The sequence below is a fragment of the Lonchura striata genome, chromosome 14 (genome assembly GCF_050655825.1).
Source record: "Lonchura striata isolate lonStrDom1 chromosome 14, ASM5065582v1, whole genome shotgun sequence".
NCBI lineage: Eukaryota > Metazoa > Chordata > Aves > Passeriformes > Estrildidae > Lonchura > Lonchura striata.
In genome coordinates, this window is record NC_140716.1 from 5284774 (window position 1) to 5306078 (window position 21305).

The 21305-nt window shown below is 44.0% G+C and overlaps 1 protein-coding gene across 3 annotated transcripts in view; it reads right to left on the minus strand.

Annotated features, from left to right (window-relative positions):
- Positions 1–21305, minus strand: part of ELFN1 (extracellular leucine rich repeat and fibronectin type III domain containing 1) — a 104581-nt gene that overhangs the window by 46855 nt on the left and 36421 nt on the right. The window lies entirely within an intron of this gene.

A 21305-nucleotide genomic window follows, 5' to 3' on the forward strand; every position in this document is an offset into this window, starting at 1 on the left:
AAGAAGTGACACTGTGTGTAACAGTACTCATCTTTGTGATATTCAACATCTTGTTTTATTAACAATAATAGCAATATTGGTGACAACCATTTTGTTACCCCTCCTGTTAGTAATATTCAGAGACCTAAGAGGTATTTCAGAAAGACAACACAAATCCGGTGCAAGATCCAGGAGAATGGGGCAGTTAATTAAATGTCAGAATGATGGACAAAGCTGGGACAAGCCTGGAACAATATCAGAGAGCTGGACAACCTCTGACAAGCACAGGGAGATGGATGGATCTGGGACACGTCCCAGACCTCTCCCCCAGCAGATACAGAACCCTCCTACCCCCACACCATTAAACACAACATTGCTCCCTCTCTGTCACTGCTTCATTGACTTATGCAGGTGAGGAAATTTCCTGGGGAAAGCTGCCTTCCAAGCCATGTCACTGATCACAGCCTGATCTAGTGACATTTTTATACCTCCAAATTGTGCAAAGAAAATAAAGAGCCGCATTGAAAATGACAGTGTCTTAGAAGTGTGTTTTACCAGCATATGTGTGAACTCACAGCAGGTAGGGGTTCATTTTGCAAAAGATTTCTTGTCATTTTTCCAAACTAGACATTCATAAGAGAGGCAGGTGGTGACCAGGGAATATGGGGAGAGAATGGCAGCCGGAGGGTGTTCCAAAACTCCAAGAATATTAGAGAACAAAAGAAAGCCTGTGACAGATACTGGGCAATCTGTAAGTCATCAGGAAGAGTGCAGAGCATAATAGACTAATCAATCAGGCAGACAAGGGTGAAGTGTCACGGGGAGGCAATAGGTAGTTGGAGGTCAGTTGTGAAATGTAATCTCTAAATTGGAAGGAGAAGAGCAGTAGCACAAGAACAATGACAGGTGTTTGAATGCAGGTAGGTGAACATTGGATTGGTGATTTCCAGGAGAGTGAATGTTGGATGGGAATATTATGGGGGTAAGGAAAAATAAGCTGGTGTTTTAGAGACAGGTACGTATTCTGTGAAGTGAAAGGCTGAGCTGGCGAGACTTTAAAGTACTGTTCCATTTCAGAAAATGCTGCTGGAAGACAGACAGTGGGGCTCCCTGGTGCTTGTTCCTCTGGGTTTCCAGACAAAGTTTATCAGGTTAGAAGCAAAACAAAAGAAAGTGATGCTTTTCCTAAGCATAAGTCCTGCAAATAACAGCTGGGATCTGAAAGCCAAGCCAGGCCCTTTCTAGCTGGTGCTTTCTCATCAGATGAGTAATCTCTAATCTAGTTAGCTGAGATGCAGGGAAGTTGCACGCTGCCACGCATGAGAAGATGGGGATTCTGCAGGTGAATTTAATTGCTCCTTCCACAGAGAAAGGGGAGTCAATAAGGCACCACTCACCCTCCGTTAGCTAACTGGGCTGCACAGACCCAGCAAGAAGCCAGGCAGCATCATTTACTGCTCTTCCTAAACTAAGCAGGAATAGCCCCCTAACACCCAAAGAAAAGCTTGACTTAACATGAAGCAATTTCTACCAGCACTTTTCTGACCTTAACTGCATATTACAAAGGTGTCACACAGTCCTTCTAAGAGCAGTTAGACCCAAGCAATTAGAGCTGAATGAACAATTCCTAATGAATAATCGTTTGGCAAACTTCACCTCATTTTATGCTCACGAAACATTCACACACAGATTGCAAAATCCTCACATCTCTTTGTCAATGCTTATAACTTCTGTTTTTTTCCACTGAGCAAATAGCAAAGTAACAGTTCATTGAAAAAAAATCTACATTCAAGCACAGGCTGGGTGGATGGGTTATGCCAGACACATGGTGCTGTTCCTCCAGTCCTTCCACTGGGTGAGGGATCAGAGCAGCTCCAAGAAAATCAAATCAGGACTGTTACCTCTCTTGTTTGAAATTCCCTTTTGCCAAATCTGTCAGTGCTGGAGCACATTTACGGGGTTGAGCCATGGATATGGGCACTGTGGGAGGGGAGCCAGCTGTGGTCTGTAACTGATGGAGACAGCCAGGTATCATCAACACCACTGGAGAGCAATTCACCAAGAACACACTGGAGAACCCAGAGACCTTAAGATGATGACCCCGACTCCCTGAAACCCTTAAAACCACCTGCTTATCTCCCCATGCCCAGGGCTGTGGAGAAAGGGGCACAGGAGGTGGAAGCACTGGTGAGGCTTGACCAAGGCTGGCAGCCAACCTGCTGGTGGCTGAAGAAGCTGAGAACAACATGTGCTTTAACACCCAAGGGGATAAAGCAGTGTGGAGCAATAAATCAGGCTCTCAAAGCAGAGCATATTAGGAGATCAGTGGGACAGACATTAGACCAAAGGAGCCAACTCCAGAGAGACAGGAGCAATTCTTTTCCTCCTCCTTCTCCCTTGTTGCTAAGGATTTTTTCTTCCCATTTAATACCATCCTCATTGTTTTTAAATGAACAGCAAATCCAGTGGGTTCCACGTGGCATTAGCAATGTGTTTGTGAAAGGGAGAATGACTGGCTCCTAGCAGGATTTGATAAAAGCCTCTCCAAGTTCTGAGTGATTTACAGCTGGAGAAAACAAACAGGGGCTGATACAAATGCAGAGAGAGGCAGAGCCGGCACTGACATCCAGGTACACTCAATTACCAATTCATCAGCCCGAGTGAACTTGAAGGGCTTTTCAAACTCTACATGGCTCTAAATTAAAGGAAATATTTAGATGGATAACGTTCTGCAGTGAGGGAGAAGAAGACTAATTTGTTGATCTTCGGCCCAGGAGCCCTGGCCTTTCATGGGCAAAGGGCCACAGGAAAGGGGTGCAGGTGGCAACTCCCACTCCCCACATGGGAACAGACCAAACATCAGGATGATGTTCACATACTCTTGCAAAGCTGTCAGCACACAGCTCCCCCTGTCTCCTCACCGTGTCAGTCCCCAAACAGACCTTTTTTTTCCCATCTCTAAAAACTTTGCTTTTACGTGCCCTGGAGGTAATCATGGCAAAGCTGTGAAAATAACCAATTTTTTGGTTCAATAGTTGAACTAAAAATAAAAAAGAGGGAAAAAAAAAATCACTGCACAGTGACCCCAAACTGGAATTGTCCAGGGTCTCCACAGCAAAATATATATAAATACATATCTATAAAAGATATAGATCTATGGTCAAACAATAGTTTAATTCAATCTGTAACTCATGGTGAAAATGACATTTTTCCCCTGCATCCCCTGCCCAGAAACCCATTTTTTTTCATGAGAAGAGATGATTTACATCTCCATGCTCCAGCAGCACTGACACAGCCACAGTGTTTGATATCTTCCCCTGCTCAATGAAGCTCCTCCGTGCTGGGGCGCGGGGCCCTTCAGTGCTATTCTGATCCAAACTCTGGCAGCTGGGGGTAGGAACAGAAGGAGTCCGGCTGCTGAGAGACTGCAGGGAACTCTTTGTTAGTTGTTCATGCAGAAACTGCTTTGATTCCAACGTCTAATTGATATCTTGGGGAAATCTTTACAAAAGACAGTGCATCCTCCCCAGAGCCCACCTGTGTGTGCTCAGTTTTGGGGCCCCACGCTGCCAGTGCTGATGGAGACCTAAGGCTGTGGGGTTGTCCCTGTTCCTCTGCTCCACGTCCTTGTCCCACATGTTTGGAGAGCTGAACCAGCATGAGATCCCTGGGGCAGCTGGAAGGGTGGGTGCTGAGCTCCACTGCTGCTTAAATTTTTGGCAGAGAGGAGATTTTGGAGAGTTCTGTGCTGTGATGCCTGTTCATCAGCAAGGAGAGCTGTGTCAGCCTCCAGTCTCCCTCAGGAGCAGGGACTGCCTGCATCCCTCTGGAAGCTGCCAGCATCATCCCTCCTCCTGCCAGAAGCAGCACCAAGCCCTGCATTTTCCACTGGATATCAGCCCTCCTCTTTCCTCTGGCCTCCTCCACAGACAGCAGCCATGGCTCACACATGCAGCTCCAAGGCTGGCTCTGAACTATTTAAAAGCACAGCAGGTGTTTTAATTATTCACGTCAAGCGCGCCTTGCTTGCTAACAACTCTCTGAAGCTGTCATGGCTGCATGGGGTGGAGCAGAGCCCTGCCAGCAGCTTCCCATGGCCTGGCCTTGGGGCAAAGCCTGGCTCTGCAAAACAGCCATGATCCAGTGCTGTCACTGGGGGCAGAGGGGACACCTGGGTGAGGAGCACCCTGGCAGATCTGTCCCCTCCTGAGGGCATTTACCCACCCAGCCCATTTTCCAACCCCTGCCTGGCTCCTTGCATCCTCCAGGCCAGGGGTATCAGCAAAATGCTGTGCTATTACGTGAGCTGCTGTGCCCCACACTGACAGATTAGCTCTTGTCGTATTTTAAGGGCACTGGAATTACCAAAATGCAAGGAAACGGGGGGTTACTTATACAGCACAGCTGGGTGGCTTCAGATGAAGGCACTGGAGGGGATGACACACTTCCTTCTGCCTTGAGCTGCTCCCAGGGTTTGATGCAAGGAGCTGCTTTGGAAAACAAGCACTTGCCAGCCTGCAGCAACATCTTTATTTGCTTCTTCCTTCCCAGTACCATCAAAAATATTTGCTGCAATAGCATCACTCTTCTTAGAGACATTAGGAAGAGGTTCTTCACCCAGAGGGTGTTTGGGCACTAGAACAGGCTCCCCAGGGAAGCAGTTGCAGCACCAAGCCTGCCAGTGTTCAAGAAAATTCTGGATGACTCTCGGGTGCCTGGTGTGATTCTTGGGGTTGGTCGTCTTGTGCAGGGCCAGGAGCTGGACTCAGTGACCCTTCTGGACCCCTTCCAACTCAGGATATTCTATGATCCTGTGATTCTGACCCACATCCCTCCTTGGCAGAACAAGCTCAGCTCTCTCAAGGTGAAATATGTGTAGAAATATGTGTAGAATATATCTTTGGCTGGAAGGAAGGTCACTTCTGCTGAAGGGAGCCACGTTCACCCCAGGCTCACAGAAGCTTTTATCAGCTTTAGAGTGCAGGTGAGGGGCAGAGAGAGGCATCTCACCTGCAGAAGCATCAGGGCTGTGGGTCCCTTCTTTTTTACCTCACTGAGTCTCATTAAAGGTGAGCTTCCTTTAGGGAACTCAGGATTTATATCTAAGATTGATTTGTTTTCTTGGAGGTTCCTCTCAGTTATTTCTCTTATTTCTGGTAATTAAGAGATGCTTCTTCCCTGCCTTTCCTCACCATTACCTCAAGGTAAATTTGGAGGGTTTCCAAGCATATTCAAGACCTGCTTTCCCTCTCTTCAAAATGAGCAAGAGCCTCATGATGGTAACCTTGAGCTCCAGGGCTCTTCTCTAGCAGCAACTCCCCATGGGCAAACCTGAGAGCAGAGAGGCCCCCACATCCCCTGGTTGAAGAGCCAGGCTCTTCAAGCCTCCTGGACCATCAGAGCCAGCCCCTCTCTTTTTAACCTGCATGTTTTTTAATGCTAATTTCCACCACATGCCCAATTCGAAGCTCTAATAATGAACAACTGCTTTCTTCCTTTCCTTCTGATTTCATATTCATGAGTCAGGGTTTCCTGGCACTAAACGTAAATGCTAAACGGAAATCGCTGCACAGTGACACGTCTGTGTAGCTTCACTGTCCATTTATTTGCCTTTTCAAAGAGCTGCTGTGTTAAGCAAACATCTCTGCCTGGATCCTATCTGGAGGAGTTTGTCTGGTACGGCGTGGTGCCTGCCGGGGTGGGGGAAGCCGCTCGGTGTGATGGTGTCTCGCAGCTCTGGTTTTGCTCCAGGGTACTTCTTGTACAGGAGTTTGAGCTCGGTGAGTATCTCAACCTTTTCTGGAATATTTTGCTCGAATCTTGGCAGGATGTGTTCAGCTCTGACACAGCGAGGGATGAAGCAAGGAAATCCCTGAGAGAAACACATCCACTGCTTCAGTTGGACTCCACTGAGGGCTCCTGCAGACAGCAGTGGGCAGATGTCTTAGCAGGGGAAGCAAAGAGGCACCTGTAACATCACTGGGCAAATTACTTTTTCTGGCAACTAGAAAATTCACATACACATGCAAACAACAAAAAACAAAACAAAACCAATAAACAAACAAAACAAACAAACAAAAGAACTCCAAACATTTCAGGCTTCATCCAAACTTCCTGCCATCTTCCAAAAGAGAGAGACAAAAGACATCTTGAAAAAAAGAATGTTTTCCATGAACCATATTGGTCAATATCTTTTCCAAGTATTTTCCTTGAAGAAAATACAACACTTCCATGTTGAATTGAACTTTTAAAAGAGAAAGGGCAAAAAATAATCTAAAAGTGAAAGTCAAAGGAATTAAATCTTCACATATTTCAAGGCAAACTGTTTCCTTCTCCAGGGTTCTGTGGATGCTCCTTATGATCTTGGTGCTCTGTTGCCTTCTGCAGTCATCCATTGCCTTTCCCTGTCTGCCTTTCCCTAAATACTTTAATAAATGAGCTCATGGGAAGGCAAGAGAGAAGATGAAAGATGAATTTCAGACCACGAGAAAAGAACTCACAAATGAGAGCTGTTTGCAAGCACCATCTGAAGAGCTGTGCTCCTGCTCATGGAGAACATCGTGTGTGGCATGTGTTCAATCAAAGTAATCAATGGGGACCACATTTTGAATATTATCTACATGCAACAGACTCCTTGGGAGGAAATTATGCAGCAATATTTAATGGTGGCAATGGTTCAGCAAGTAAAAGAAAGAAATATTCCTCCAAACACCATCAACTTCTCATGGATAATTCCCACATGGGACTGAGGGTAAAAAACCCTTTCATTAAAAAGCTATTCAGTTATGGTAAAACTGCCATATGTGGCTCACTGAGATTCTGATTGTCAGTGACTTCAGCTTGAAAGCTGCTGTGAAATCAAAACTGTTTCCTATTTGAACAGGGGGGTGGAAATCAGTCCTTAGGGACCTGAAAGCACAGCTCGATCTCATGCAGCTGAAGGTGTCTTACAGCTGGATGTCTAGGTTAAGGTAATTGTCTAGACTTCTTTTATCATCAGTGAACAGAGAGACGTGCACCAACCCCCAGAGAGTGATTCATTCTTCCTGTCTTAAACATCTATTTTTGGATGGGATGAATTACACTCTGGAGGTGTTCAACTTTCTCCACTGACTGTGGAGTCTGGATGATGAACTTGGCCTAGACACTTCACCTTTCTAGTGCTGAAACAGGGAGTGCCCCACCAGAGAAGATAACTCAAGTTGTGCCAGTAATGGTGGTATGTTGGGAGCACTTGGCCAACACCTACAGTGAACAGACACAAGAGAAGCAGTTCCCTCAGCAGACAGGAGATGCAGGAGGGGAAATCATCATAAGCATACCCTGGAGTGATCTCAGTATTTAAAAAAGACCTGAGGATGTGCTGGTGCCTGATTATCTCATCTAGTTCTTTTATGTCATGCAAAAGGTACAGATTACATCCAATTGCTTTTTAAGTGTGACCTGAAAGTTGTAATTTTGCACTCCTAGGAGGAAAGCAGGGACTGGTCTCTCAGCTGCGTGCAACTCTCAAGACAGACATCCTAAAAGACCAAGCCTTTTACTGAGAGTGGGTTTTCCTGAGATTAGCAATTCCAAACTTTTCCAAACCACCAATTTATTTCTGAGACACCACCAGTATTCTTCTACCCATCTTCCCAGTTTTGAATAGCCAAGTATTGCAATTTTAAGGGTTTCCTTACAACCTGGAGAGCTATTTTGCAGACAGAAGGTTTCATGTCTCTGTTTTTCCATAGTCCAGGGTCAGTGCTAATAACCCACACTGCAAAAATAATCCTACTGTGTTCTAGGAGGCTTCTTGCTATAAGTCTTCCATAAATAAATGAGATTATCTTCCATGACTTCAGTGGGAGACAGTTTTAGTCCTCTCAGAAGACCAAGTTCTTAGTGCCAGCTCAGGTATTAGATCCTAGAACCATTGAAGCTACCTCCTAGAGGCATCCTGCCAAAACCTCTCCAGATTCCACTCCTGCTATATAACACAGGATAGGTTATCTGTGCAAAACCCAGAAGTCAGGACTCAGAAACTCTAAAGGAAAACCAGATATTGCCATTTCAAAGATCAGCATGAGAAGATCACATAGGGAACTAAATGTCAGGAGAAGTCACAAGAGGAAGGCCAGGCTGCCATCCATATACAGCTTTCCAAAGGAAATGTTGCAGCTGGTTCTGAGCAGGGCACACAACTTGCAAAAAGTATGTTAAGATCCTTCTCCAAAGCCAACAAATGTGGAGGACAAGTGGGGATAAAATCAATGAAAAGTTGTGATTGCTAATTCACCAGGAGAGGGATTTGTGCTCTTTCCTGGGCTGAGCTGCTGCCAGGAACAGGATGCAGCTGATGACAAAGAGCCCATGGCTGGAAGCCAAGGGTTTCCTTGGGGGCCAGGGAAATGCCTTGGAGACTTCAGCTCTCTACACCAATTGGCTTACACCTGTCAAAAAAAATTCCCAGTATTTTTTCTTGACTCATCTGGAAAATCAAGATGGATCATCCATATTTAACAGGCTGCTCGCAGTGCTCTTGGGAACACGTTCGAGACAAGGCAGAGCAAGACCTTCAGTTCACAGGGTGATACCAAAAGTAACTCAGACATGTGAAGGGAGCATCCATCTGTCTATCCAGAAACATGGAACAGAGGATTCTTAGAGCCTAAGTGATATAGATTACCCTCCTGTGAATTGAACAGGTTCATTTAACAATATGACAGTCCAGCAGGATGGATACCACTGCTTGGTTTCTCCTTTTCGATTTGTTTTCTCTTTTCCTTCCTGCTTCAACCACTGAGTTTCCTGGGACAAATTTCTACATCTCTGCCTCAATTTTCCTCTATTTAAAAAGAGATTAATGTGACAGGGAAGAGTTGGAGATCTCTTAAGGAAAGTCACCACTTGACATATTTTTCTATTTTAAATTGTGAAAATTGCTAGCCAAATGCTGGTTCTTAAATACAGCTGGTGAATATATAAGGAAAATTGATTTTTGCAAATGACTACATCATTTAAGGGAAAAGTCAATAATCATCTTCCATACCAGCATTTAAATATCTGAGCAAAAATACTCAAATAATAATATCTTCTGGGTTTAGATTTTTCAGTGGAAAGAAGGGAACACACAGTATTAGACTCAATACTATGTTGACAGAGAACACAAATGTCAGTTTGACCATCTTAGAAATGACATTTTAGAAGATATGAAATTAAATTACTCAGGATTACTCATGAGGACATCTTACATTAAGCAATGAAAACTCTTATTCCAGGATAGTTTTTGGGATTGCTAACAATGTCAAGAAAATGCATTTGTGGAAAAGCTGCTTCCCCTGATAAAGAAACACAGGGACAACAAGCTCCAAAGATGAACACTGTAACTCAAAAGCAGGACAGAATGCTAAAGACTGAAACAGAAATCTCAACACATAATCAAGGGAAAAGGCAAAATCACAAATAAAATGGCCAAAGGAGACTTCCATGAAAGGGGCAGCAAGATAAAAGGGAATGCTTTGCCTTATTATAAGGGAGTTTATATAAAGTACAAAAATATGGAAATTTTTCAGAACAAATGCAAAATTATTTTAATAAGAAGATGTAGCTCAGTTTAGAAAAAGGCAAAACCAAAATAAGCCCAACATTACAGTATCATACCAATGGTCAAAGGGTTAATAACATGCAATTTCTGGCAAAGGAGTTAAATGTGACCAGCAGGCTCTACAGCCAGGCAGTCCTGGTCAGGTGTTAGTTCACTTTCCCAGCAGAAAGTTGCATTTCAAAAAAGCTGAAATTTCTCATGACACAATTTTTTCTGGCAAAATCATATTTTAAAATAATTAGGAATGTTTTGATAAACGTTTCATTTGCAATACCTCAGGATAATTTTCCATTTCTATTTCTATCACGTAACAAAATCTTTATACATTCACATCCAAATGACATTAAAATTAACCTAAATTATATTTTAATAATAACTTAATATTCTATTCAGAATGCAACCTAGTGTCAAAATCTTGTACTTTTCTGCAAGGTACAAATTTTTCTATTATCTCATTGCTAAATTTTCAGCATTTCTAGCTATTTATTCCAGAACCTGTACTGTAACATAAGAAAAAGGTAGACTCTTGAAACCCTTAGGTATATTGTTGTTACTCTAATGTGAAACAAAAGGAAATCTATAAGCAAACGTAACTGCAGCCCACAGCATCAGACCAAAATATGAGCATCAGGACTGTAAGTCTGCTGAACACCCTCAGAGTGCAGTGAACTGCATTCACTCAGCTCAGGTGAATAAATAGGAATTTAAAAATACTTCTGGGTACAGGAACAGCACCTGACTTTGTAGAGTAGCCATTCTTTGTGAACCTTCCTCTTTTCCACCTCAGTTTGGTTTATATTTAGAAATGCTATAAATATCATCTGTTTAATCAAATGAAAGAAATATTTTGATGGATCACTCACTCATTTGTTCTCTCCAAAAGAAAGGCTGCTGATAAGACTGTCTGTTTTCACTGCATCTGTTCACTTGGCAGGAGAAAATAATTTCAATGGAAACATTGCAAAAACCTACCCTTGCTACCCAGATGCTCTATTTCCATATTTCTGATGCCATCCTGCCTGCAACCACTTCTTTAGATTTACATGAATTAACTTGTGTAGGACAGACACAAGACTACAAAGTGCTCACAAAGTAATGATCGCTTTTGATGATGATTTTGGAAGTTCAATGGAAAAACTCTAATCTCTTGTCCATGTACAAAAATAAACATTATGGGATGGGTTTAATACACCTGAAAGTTTCATCCCATACGGTGCTTTTGCATAAGTTTCAGAATGAAACTGCAAAGTAGAACAAAGTACACAGGTTCCAACAAGGCAGCATTTGTATGAACTTCTTCCTTCATCATTTCCCCTCTTTTTTAGGGTTACTTCTGCAGCTATCCAAAATTTCTTTGTCATGTAAAAGAAAATTGTAACCATGTCGATACAGGCCTTTATTAATAATAAAACTTACTGAGTTTTATTAAGTTTTATTTAAGAACTTAGTTTTCATTAAGTTTTTAAAATCAACCTCACAACTCTTTTTTGAGAAAGCCAATATTAATCTTCAAATTAAAGTACAGACCAGAACAACAACAGATATTTGGATGGTAAATTAGGAATAATTTGTATCTAATCAAAACTGGACACTCGACCTCTTTAGGTCTTTTCACAACTAAGCTGAAGGAATCTACCAACAAGAAAAATCTGTAGTATAAATCTGCAGCCCTGTTCTGGCTCACCAGATTAAATTGTACTGATTCAAAGTTTGTACAAGGGATAGAGCAGGGGGAAATTAACCATTTTGATCTCAAGGAATTGGCAAAGGATGCAACAAAATGCAATTTTCCACAATTATGATCCTTCTTTTTTCTCCTAAAGCACAGTACTAGGAACACATCCTTGAAGACTACACAAAGCACTTAGGATTTGTAAGATAATAATGATTATATGGTGCAGCCAGGGAGTAGGATTTTACCTATTATTACCAAGCTTAAAAGAGAGGTTCCAACTCTGCAGAAGTTTGATGGTAAATTCACATTCTTCTGGAGCACAGTGGCAGGCAGGAGAGCAAAAAAAAAAAAAAATTTGTCACAGTTTCTAGCCTGTTTTATAGCATCCAGTTCTAACTGCTGTCAAAATTTTTATAGACATCAAGGAACAGAGAGTAAAAGACAAAAAGAAATCAGAAAAACAATGAAAATGAACTACAGTGAGAGGGTTCTTTTTGCCAATTCCCCTTATCATGCAAAAGTGCACTAACAGTCATATTGTACTAAACCATGTGACCAGGAGAATTATGCAGGCACTGGACAAAAACTCTTGGTAAAATCCTTGCAAGGTCTGAATTAAAAAAATAAGCCATCAAGATAAAAGCAGTTGCTTTCCAAATGGCCAGGCAAAAATTGATTGATGTAACAAGATCAAGTAGCTATTGCATGTAATTTTATGGCAAGTCTGTATAAAACTTAATATAGCCTCTATTGTGCCTCTTCCAGATAATGTTCTTGATGTAACTGGTTTGTGAGTAGTGCTGGAGAAACTGCAGTGGGGAAAGGCACTTCCAACATGTAATTTGGTTTTGTGCTAAAATACAGACATATTGTCAGGAAATAGTAACTGTTACCAAAAATACTGCTGGAATGAAAAATACTGTGTTTTTTCCAGTGGAAATAATCGTAGGAGATGAAAATACCAAAATAGCCCACACTAAAACACCAAGTCCCTGCAAGAAGAACATGCCCTGATTCAGCAAAACAGGTAAGAATGTGTTCATGCCAAGGGAGCAATGCCCAGTGGAAATCATTTGGGTATGACAATTTTGTTTATGTCTCCTTAAAGTCAGTGGGCATAATGCACCACTAAATTGGGTGGTAGTAGGGAATCTTCCCCTTCCCATGGCAGTTTGGGAGCTATGGCTTCAAATACTGGGAAAACAAAGACCTGAGAACTTCATTCATCTGGGAATAAAAACCAAAGTGAAGAGCTGTAAAGTTCTGCAACACATTTTCCCTGCACAATTCCCAGCAAGAGAGGAGGAGAGGAATAGATCATTTAAGGGGGATCTGCTCACTTGCAGATGTTGATAACCCATGGGATGTTTTGGGCTTTTGCCTTTTCCTGGTGCCAACAGAGGAGACCAGAACCTCTTTGGACCCTTCTGGATGTGGAAAACTGAAGTGTAAGGAGAGAATTTAAGGAATCAGTTCTACTCCAACTCATGATCATGTGTAGCCTTGACACAGTTTGGAGGTCCCATTTGTGTCACTCAGATTTGAACTTCCACCCAAGGCCTCGGTGTGAGGTGTGAAGCACCTCTCCTGCCTCAAGGCTGCAGCTTGTGACCCTTCCTCAAACAAAAGCAGAACTGCTCTCACTTCCCATCTTGAAAAACAGGTCCTTAAATATTTGCCTCAGAATCTAGATTTTAATTTTGGGCTCTTTGATCTTTTCTTTTTGTTAACTTTCCCCCCTCTTTAGTTATTCTGGAGTATTTAATCTCATCCCACAGCTCCTGAGTGGATGAATTAAGAACAAAATAACAACAAGGGTTGGGATTTTCCAAAGCACTCAGCACTGGTCTAACTCTATTCTCTTTGAAGTCAGCAGGAGTTTTATTACCAACTTCAATGGGAGCAGTTAAGCCAATGCTACACATTTTGATCCTGCATATTCATGAAGCAAGCAGGATTTGCTAATGGAACATGGATTCAAACGGCTGATAAGATTTTAGTGAAAAAGATACTTGAAAAAAAAAAAAATCTCAAGTAGTTCCATGAGCATCAGAACTATGAATTCTTGCTTTTTTTGAGCTTGATTGACTTGGACAATGAGAAGGGGCATGGGCTGATTGAAGTCCTTCCTGTGGGTGGGTGCAGAGATTTGTGCTCTCTCCCAAATGGATTCACCAGCATCAAATAAAGGATCAGCACAACATGGCAGCTTTTTCTTCTGTAGAAGTAGGGCATCTCTCTTCTACCTCTGCCTGTCTGCTCAAACCTTGAGGGAACTTGCTATTTTTGAGACTGCTACCCTCTATCAAATTCGGCTGGAGTTGGATAATGCACTTAAAAGTTGTGAGGCATATACACACAGGTATAAACACACTCCATGTGAGCATGAAATCCACGTTTTTGCAGGATCTGCAGGAAGGCAGATGTTAAGACTGCTCAGAATCAAGTCTTGAGGCAATGGAAAAGATGGGTTCAGAGCAGATGGACAGCAAACATCTTCAGATGGATGAAGCACGACCCTCTGAGAACCTCAGCTATGGAGAAGGTGTAAGAAAAGGTCAATCCTTAAGGAAAGAAGAAGACAATAATATAGTCCTTCAGAGGAATTATAAAAATGGTTGCTGAGATAAAAGTACGCTCCAGATAAGAAACTGACACATGTAAATGTGACAAATTGCTCAAAGTACTCAAAATGTGTAAAAAATTACAGGACTTGAAAGGGTGCAGGCTTTTTGAGCAACGGAGGCACTGCAATTCTGGAAATCCAGGGCATTTCCATTCTGGAATGCCAAAGCATCTATGGCTGCACAAAGAAAATGAAAGGAAGCAGCAACACTGACTGGTCCCTTTGGCATCTGGGCTAAAACAACCCAAGAGGAAGACAGAGAGAGTTGGATACAGTCCCCAAACTCCTTTCATATGGGAATCCAGAGTCCCAGGAACAAAGGCTGGCAATGGACCTTCCCTGCCAAGAGCAGCCCATTGCCAGCCCAGGTGCTCACAGGCACTCTCACTGCCTTTGGCACCAGGGATGTCCAAAGAAGAGGATCAATTCTCTCTCCACCCCACAATTTCCACACCGCTGACAACTCAGAAAACAATTCAAGAGGGAATTCAAAGGATCTGTTGAAATTTCAACGAGGAAATCTGAGTGAGTGAGCATATGTAAATAGAAAGAATGAGTAGCACATAATTACATCAAATTGTTACTTAGCAAGGGAAGTAAATAACCCAAAATATGCAGAGCAAAAAATGGCAATGAATTAGAACTAATTACTTAAGGCTAATTAAAATAAGAATGGCTTGAATTGAAATATGTTAATAGCATTGAACCTGCCTTCTACCAGGGAATTTCAATAAAAGTGATAATATCACTTCAACCTTCACCTGACAGGGGGAGGAAAGTTGGGGTTTGGAGCTCATGGCTGCTTGGGGATACTGACCACAGCAAAGCATTATTTATGATGGAATGGACTGGATTTTTCTGGCAGGTGCAAATCTCGTGGTCATGGGTAGAAAGCGATTTTCTTGGATAATGGATGTGAAGTGGAGAAAATACTGTGACAGGCAGAAGTTAAATCCCTCGAAGACAAACACCTCTCCATGCTGGGAAATGCTATGGTTAAAGAGAGAAAAAGAGAAAGGCATGGAGATAATGAGATAACAAAGAAGGAGAGAGAAAGAGGGAACAAGAGAGACTGAGGGAGTGAGGAATGAAATAGATAGGGAAAGTTTAGAGCCATGACAAATCATCACCAGCTTCAATTACACGAGCCTGCTGGGCTATGAAATCTGCCAAAGGTCACTGGATTCCTGTCTTTGCAACTAAAAACCAAATGGCTTTGCTGGTTCCACCTCATGTCTGGTGGGAGTGCCCAGGGACCAGCAGCCTTGCTGATGGGCACTAACAAGCTGGTGCAGAGAGCACAGACAGCCCCAATTAGGAGATGAACATGTCAGAGCCATGCACCAACTCCCAGCACTCTGCCAGCACGCCAGAGTGCTCCTGTGCCAGCAGCTCAAGCCCTGCCAGAGAGCAGGGGGAAACCTGAAGCAGCAGCAAAGCCTGGTTCAGCATCTTCTTGCCATGCCACAGAGCCCAGCTTGTGCTCCACCACCACCCTGTGCAGGCTTCTGCCCCAACACACCCTCAGCCACAGCCACTGATCCCAGCAGATCCTGGGGCTGAGCTGGGCACAAAGCTCTGCCTGCTCCTCCAGGTTGCGTTTACTGCCTCATTCTTTCCAGTCCCTCTGGTTCACACTGGAAAACTCTTACCCCTCCCACAGCCCTGGGATTCCCATAAAAACCAACAGCTCCCCATCCCAGCATTCTGCATGAACAGGGGTCACGGAGAGGATGGAGGGTGGGATATGGCAGCAGTGCAGCCTTTCCACTCTCATTCCATCTCCTGGGCTGGCTTTTGAGCCAGCTGAAGGAAAAGCTGGTGCCAGGCTTGCTGCCAGCTGATGAATCCAACTGGCTTAATCTTGGACCTGTGGATCTGAGAAAGCTCTAAAGGCAGAGCACGGCTGGGTTGTGCCCGGCAGGTATGGGGTGCTGTGGAATATCAGAGAGGAGCTGCAGCTCCAGAGGACTGCTCTGTCCATGACAGCCTCCCCAGCACGGAGCAGCTGCTGAGACTGGACTGCAAAGCCAGTCAGGAGCAAGAGGACAGACTGACTGAGAGGTAACAGCCCTGGGTTAAGTGCCTGAACTACCGGCTGTGACCTAGGGATGAGCACCTCCTCAGAGTTCCCTTTGTACTGAATGCCACCAGGACGGGTGACAGTGGGACACACCCTTGGAAATGCCACCCTACTGACTACCAGGGCTCTACCTGGAGCATGCTGGTGGCTGGAATGTTATTTCTGTCGGAATCTGTAGTATTGATGATTCCCAGATTGTAGAAAGTCTCTGTCTGTCAGCCCCTCTGCCAAAGAAGAAGCCATAATTGGTCTGTGCTGGTTTCCAGGTTGTTTATTCTGTTTATCTCTCACATGTTCTGCTGCCCTGCCCAGCTCTGTCCTGCAGGGCAGCGTGTGGGGCTCTGCCCTCAGTGGGATGTGACAAACATTAAATACCAGAAACTCCCTGGGCTGGATTTACAATAACGTGCCAATATCTGTCACCTACGTTGGACAGTGTGTCCCCAGCCTAAACCAACAGAAAAATGCCAATACTGCAGTGAAACATGGAGGGCATGAAGAAAAAGGACAAGACACACCCAATTTCCTCCATCTTGTCCCCTTTGGACCCCTCATCTAGAATCCTAAAATTCTACTTTTGCATCCGTGCCACACTTAATTATTACTTATATCAAACACTCCGAGCTTGTAATTCATCCTGTAAGATTGAAAACTCTTTTCCATGGACAGAGATCACAGCCAGTGTCTCTGGGGGCTCTGTCCAGGGGGGTTCCTGGCCCCTGCCAGGGTCCCAGACCTTCCAGGGCAGCCAGAGAGAAGCCCTGGATTCCCACAATTTCTATTTCTCCAGTCTCCTTCAGAAAGAAAAACATTGCTTAGAAAAACAGAGTTCAGACTTGCTGCTCCTCCTGTGCACGGAGGAGCCGTGGCAGGCCAGGAAGAGGCTCCTGTGAGCCTGCTGCCAAAATCCTGACATCGCTGCCACTGCCCTGCCTGACCCTCTGCCTTCCAGGGAGGGAAGCCCTGGCTCTGCTGAGGATGCTGCCTCGGCAGACACAAGCTGAAAGACATTTCCTCTTTGTTTCTCTGCTCGGTGTAATGAATCCTGCCTCCCACTCAGATCTGCTAAGTAAGAGGAGTTACTGTGAGTAATCCCCACTTCGACGTCTTCGGCTGTAATCGCAGAGAAATCACATTAGCTTTTTTTTCTAGGACAAGGAGAAATTCATCAAATTGCAATCCAGGGAGAGCACACACAAGAGAGAGAGAAAGCCAGCAACACACACATACCCTTGCAAAAAAATCCCAAAGTTGACATTTACATTTCAAACACTTATAACAGCTAAACAAATAACAGTAATTATACTATTTGCATCCTCTGTTAAATAATTGTTTGTTAGGTGAAGGCAGCCTGTGTATGTCTGTGTGTGTCTGTGTGTGTGTGTGCAAGGAGCAGATGCCTGAAACCCTGGGAAGCAGAACAGCTGCTGCTTCCCTTCCCAGGTGACCTGTTTGCTTTACAAAATGGTGACAAGTGGCCCAAAGCACTGGCTGGGAGGGTTGGATGTGCTGATATATGCACAGAGGCTTGGGGCAGGAGGCCCCTGGGTGAGGAGGACAAGGACCATGAGCTGTAATCCTGCTGCTCAGCACCCACATCACCCTCCTGGGCACAGGGACAAGCTGGGTGCCCCACACATGAGCACCAGCACTTGACAAGGTGAAGCTCCAAAGCTCTGAGCATGAATTGAGGATTGCAGAAACACTGCCAAGAAGGAGAGCTGTGGAAGAAAGCAGGGGAAAGCACAAAAGCTGGACAGAGGGAGGCTCTCCACCTTGCAGTAGGAGATGCTGAACACCCCTCTGACGATGATTCCTGACTCAGAGCCCACAAACCTGGCTGGTGATTTCCCTTTGCTCCTGCAAAAGCATCTCAGCTTTCATCCCTTTCTGCTCAGCTCTTCGGGCAGACAGCTAATTGAAGGGTTTTCCTTTCATTTCTAGTACAGAAAATCCAGTAAATGCCTTTTAGTCTGCACAGTTTCCCCATGATTGGCTCTGTCTATCCGCTCACCACTCCTATCCTGTTTGGTTGGTTTTTTTTTTAAATAGACTTGAATGATGCAAACTGGTGGAGAGAGGAGAAGCCTTCTGCCTCTCCTCACATGGTCAGAAAAGGTGGAGCTGAGCCAGAGCCACTGCATCTTTTCACACCTGGATGGAACCAGGTCAGGCAGCTAATGCATTTCTCAGGCTCAGTGGCTACTTGTTGGAGACACACAAATGCTGCTCGGCTGCTTGAGTGCTGGAGGCTGGGAGGAAAAAATTCCAGCAAGAGACATATGTGTCAGAAGGCTGAGAGGGATGTGGTGCCAGGAAAGAGAAAAGTGATGCACACACACAGAGCTCAGCTCTGTGCAACAGGAAGAGATGCAGATTGAAGAAAAAGCTCCACGACTTTGAGACTGCCCCTCACAGCATCAGTGAAGAGTTTGTTAAAGAGGGTTCATTAAGCATGAGAGCGAGTGCTGGTGTCCTGTTCGTGGGTGAAATCCCAGCTCCAGAGGTTAAAACTGTCCCTTAGTCTGGCAGCAAACCCCTGCTCACTCTGGCCCCCCCACTCAGACAGTTTGTCCCCCCAAGCAGCAGCAGGAAAGTCACAGTCCCAAGGAGGAGCCCAGGCATTCACTGCCTCTGATCTGTGCAGCTCAGATTTTTAAGTGCACAACTAAGGGCATCCCATGGGGCTGGGGAAGAGAAATGCTCCAAAATAACCATTCTCCCCTCAGAACATTTTCACTGGAAACGTTTATATTTACCCTTCAGAAAAAAAACTTTTTCCTGATTTTTTTCTTTAAGTTGAAAGAATATTTTCCAGTTCAACTCTTGTCCTTTCAAGTAGAAATGTTCAGTTTTCTATAATGACTCCTTTCTCCCCAACTACTCTGCTTTTTACTTAGAGTTTTTTAAAAAAAAGAAATGAGGAAAGGAAAACTAACAAAACCAGAATGAAAATTTTTACATGAGTTTCAAATAACTTGAAAAAAAAAAAGATTTTTTTTTAAGCTTTATGAGTGATTTTGAAGGATGCAAGAGCTTTCAGCAAACTTTTTTATGTAGGTCAAAAAAACTTCTTCCCAGGATGAAAAAAAAACCTAAACAAAAGTCCTTAATGTGAGTGAAACAATGTGGACCAGCTCTATATAAAAGCTTTGTCACAACTGTCTGTGCAAAAAAATCACAGAATTATAAAATCATAGAAGAGTTTGGGTTGGAAGGGACCTTTAAAGGTCACCAAGTTCAAACCCCCTGTCATGGCCAGGGACACCTTCCACCCACCCAGCTTGCTAAATGCCCCATCCAGCCTAGCTTTGAACACTTCCAACAATGGGGCAGCCACAGTTTCTCTGGGCAACCTGTGCCAATGATTCACCACCTTCATTCTAAAAAACTTCCCTTTATCGAATCGAAAGTGACCCTCTTTTTGTTTAAAACCATCACCCCTTGTCCTACCACTACTGGCCCTGCTAAAACTTTGGTTTGTTGTGCCACAGTGCCCAGCACAGGGGCCACGTCTCAGCCAGGGCAGAGCAAGGAGTATTGAAGTATACACTTGGTTTGGGACAAAATGGCAAAAAATCAGAGAGAAAAGAACTGTGATTCCTGACTCCCTATAAACAATAATTACAAAAAAGAGCTTATGGAATGAGACACATTTTCCTTCAAAAGATATTTAACACTTCATTTTGCTTTGTCCTTTTCTGAATACTTCTTAGAAAACACAAAGGCTTTAAACAAAAGGTCATTAAGAGATAAAGAATTGAAGCTCTTCTTGCAAGAATGAAAGGAGAAGGCATCTTGACATTTTTAACGTTTTTTTCCCCCCTCTTTTCCAAACTGAAAATTAATCAACATTGATTTGATTTCACACACATAAGCCCGTTTTGTGGAAGTGGCATTTGCTGACAGAGAGAACTGTTTTGACAAGAAAACTCCAGCCGGAGGAGCACACAATATTCTGCACACCATTAGGGTGCACAGGCTGCAAGGACACTGGTCTCCCAGGGTTCATCATAAATCCTATCCTTTTTCTGGGTCAAGAAACTCGTAGCTGTCTGGAGGTTATGCTAACACACCGGGGTTTGGGGACTGATGTTGAGATCTGAGGAATTCCTGTTGCCTGGAATAGAAACAATGAAATTGTTCCAAGGCACCATTTATTCCCAGGTGCCTGCAAGCTGTCATGTCTGGGGAAGATGAACAATCTGAGAAGATCTAATGTCTTCAGAAATAATTCAGGAAGACAGAATTCATTCAGGTGCCCAGGTCAATAATGAATGGGACTCGTGTGAGTCAGAGGAGGACAGAGGGGACCTGAGCAGCAGCTCTCCAAAACCAGGTGAGCTTGTGCAGCCTTGCAAAGGGCACTGACAAAGGCTTTGAGCAGCTGGGACTGGAGGCTGTGATGCTTTGAGAGGCTGAACCTGGAACAGAGATTAGACAGAGCTAAGAGAATAAAGCAGGGATTTATCAAAAGGCCTCAATGGATACACCTTGGGCAGCACAAGAGCCCAGCCAGGGCTACACCCTAGATGGACCCAAAATGGTCAATAAATGGACAACCAGTCACGAGGTTTCACACTTTTATAAGTTTTGGTCCATTTCCATATTGGGATTAATTGTCCAGTTACAGCTTTGGGTTATGAAGCCCCATCCTTCTTGTTTGCTCCCCTAGGTTCTTCATTGCTTATACTTTTGGTCCTGAGGTTTGTAACACTTTTCCTTGGTCTCAAGCTGGAAAAAGATTGTTTTGCCTAACTTTGAGAAGAGAGCTTACTAACACTTCATATGAAGCTCAGAGCTACACACCTAGGCAGCACAGAATCTGAGAAATATGAAAGTTAAAAGCCAAGGCATCAGCCCCAGGTGCTGCAGAGGGGCTGGGTGGGAGCAGAGAGGACCAGGGGCTGCAGCAGCCCTGGGCTGGCAGGTACAGGCCAACAGCAGGAGCTGCTCTGCCAGCATATTAAGGACCAACATAGTCTTGAGCCTTGGGATACTCCAGCACCGCAGTTTCCCCCAGTAAACACCTTGTTTTTTCTTGCCTCCTTTCACCTCTCAGTCAGTTCTAGTCTAAGGAATTAGACTAGACAGGAATTCTCTAACTGGGAAAAAAAAGCAAAGAATGCTATGAGCATGGAGAATTGCCCTTAGGTATTTGACAAAGAGCTGTGAGACACCCTGAATGTGCCACAGCCTCAACCTGCAGTGAAGGGTCAGAGGAGGGATGAGGAAGGAACAGCATGGAAAAAACCACAGGATCACTGAGACTGGAAAAGGCCACCATGACCACAAAGAACCACCCACTTCCCCCTGTGATACACTAAGCCTGGGTGCCAGAACCAGTCCTGCT